This window comes from Elaeis guineensis, chromosome 13 (genome assembly GCF_000442705.2).
Source record: "Elaeis guineensis isolate ETL-2024a chromosome 13, EG11, whole genome shotgun sequence".
In the NCBI taxonomy this organism is placed as follows: domain Eukaryota; kingdom Viridiplantae; phylum Streptophyta; class Magnoliopsida; order Arecales; family Arecaceae; genus Elaeis; species Elaeis guineensis.
The window spans coordinates 5,416,016-5,418,479 of NC_026005.2; positions in this window are offsets into that span (position 1 = coordinate 5,416,016).

A 2,464-nucleotide genomic window follows, 5' to 3' on the forward strand; every position below is an offset into this window, starting at 1 on the left:
ACAAGCAAAGGTAAGTACAAAAATAGAAAGAAAAATTTCAAAATAAAGAGAAACCATAGTTAAGAAGGAGAAGGATGCAGGGAAAAAGGACTAGGTATTCAAGAAAAGTGTAGCAACTTGGTAAAAAACTTGGCAAACCATCAAAATGCCAACCATTAGGAAACCATCAAATTAGGTTTATATCTTTGTATGTGATGTATTGGTTCATATATTATCTTTTGTTCCTTCATTAACATATCAAAAAGGAAAAAAAAGGATTTCATATGAACTCATGATAACCTTTGAAAATTTTATTTTTTATGATATATCACAAAATATATAATCACATCTTCTTGATGCTATCTTGCTTTCTGCAATGTCATGCCACTTTTTAGATATAACTATATAGAGTCAATGGCCCTTCATGCATCACAATGCTTTAATTTCCTATTTCCAATCTCTATAACTACTCCCATTTTTAAAAAATACATCTTTATCAATTCACTTATTGTAAAAATAAGATAAGAGTGTTGGAAAATACTACTTGAACCCAGCTTCTGCTATCTCTACAGATCTATTATAAAAAAGCATGTCCTCATCATCACATGCATGATAAATGAATCTCATGTTCAAGAATGCACCATCATCCATAGGAAGTATAGCTAGAACATAGGTTCGAAATAGTGACAATGATTAAAAAGGTATATCTCATATGCCTAACCATGATTTATTCATCATTGCTGACTGTGCTAGTCTCGGATTAGTTACCATTGATGCATAGTATAACAAATGTTAGATTCAGTTGATATAAAACTTAGACAAGTTTATTTAATAATTGGATATAAAAATAAAATAATTAGTTTTACTACAAGCATATACCCACTGTGGAGTTGGTGACCTCATCATTAGCGATGGGATGATAACCATATCAAGAAAATTTAGGGCAATCTGGATGCTAATGGTAGACTTTTGAATTGAGAATCCATGGATGAGGATATTTTTGAGCTACCAGAAGAGATGAAAAGAAACTTGTTCTCCTATAAAATCAAATTGGTGCCTGTTCCACCTACAGTCACCATATTTAACATAAACAAATATTGAAGCAAAATACAACGTACCATATAAGTAGATGTAAGAAAATTAGATATATTTGATGAGAACCTTCACACCACAGTTACTAAACCAACTGTGAATAAGTTAACAATAGGATAAGGACCCTTAAGCTATATTAAACTCCAAGAAGAACTTGTCACCTAAATGCATTTGGGGCCAACAAGAGTAAAAAATATCCTTAGAATTTGCATACCCTATTATCATAGTATTCCATAATATTATGCTGCTCTACTACATCTCATTAAAAAATCCTCTTGCTTAGTCCAAGTCCCGGACCCAATGTAATTAGATAACAACATCAGCACCTATGAAAAATCTCTTTTAAACATTCCAACACCCTCTTCGATTCCTTTTAATCATATCTAAATCATAATAAAAATCTATTAATCCAGTCTAAATTAAGAGCTGGGATTTAAAATCAAACATCCAAATCTACCCGTGAACATCTTTTCCGAGCCAATAGCTGATATTTGCATGCAAGTCTTGATGAAAATTCAATAAGGCATAGCTTGTGGGCAAAATGTAATAAAGAATTAGATTATGAAGAAAGTTTATTGATGATTTGGTCTTGATCATGGAGGCATGGATGGATTTCATGTTCTATTGTGTATTACAATTCTTCAATTTTGAGATGATTAGATTATTAGAGTAGCTTGGATGGTGGTAATAGTAGCGGTGGAGAAGGATGGCATGAGAGTTGGTAGGAGCTAATAGTAAAATCGAAGATGATTAGAAGAATCATAAGGAAAATCTCAGATAGATCAAAATGAAGGAGAAGAAAGACAACAAGGGGTTGGGGATGGTTGGCGAGGTGGAAGGAAGGTAGAGATGGGAGGGAAATTTTTTATGTTATATAATTCTAGTATTGTTGTTTCTAAAATCAAATCTGATTCGGAGAGAGAAAATATATTTAAAAAATAAATAAATAAATAGAGCATGCGCAAGAGTCAGTTGGATAGGGAAAGAGATAAATGATGATTACATGTGATTGTATCACCTCGTAGAAATTGATGAAAAAAAGAACTAAGAATATTTTGTTAGAAAAGTTTAATTGACAGAATCAAATATCAATTATTCCTCTCTTTTTTTAATTATCTTATATAGATATTTATAAAATCTTAATATTGTATCGAATCAAAGTGACTAAATGTTGAGTCTTCACTTATTCTAAATCTTGATCAAGTTGGAAAAAATTGCCATTGTGGCCTAACCTAAATATCTTTACCCAAGTGTTGGGTGGACCAGGCTATTTTTGATCAGCTATATAATTAATAAAGTAATTTTTTGTGCACCGCGAGCGGTGTAGAAAATCCAACATGGAGTGTACCGTCTCATCCGATTGATCTATGTAGTCATTATTTTTCAATACATA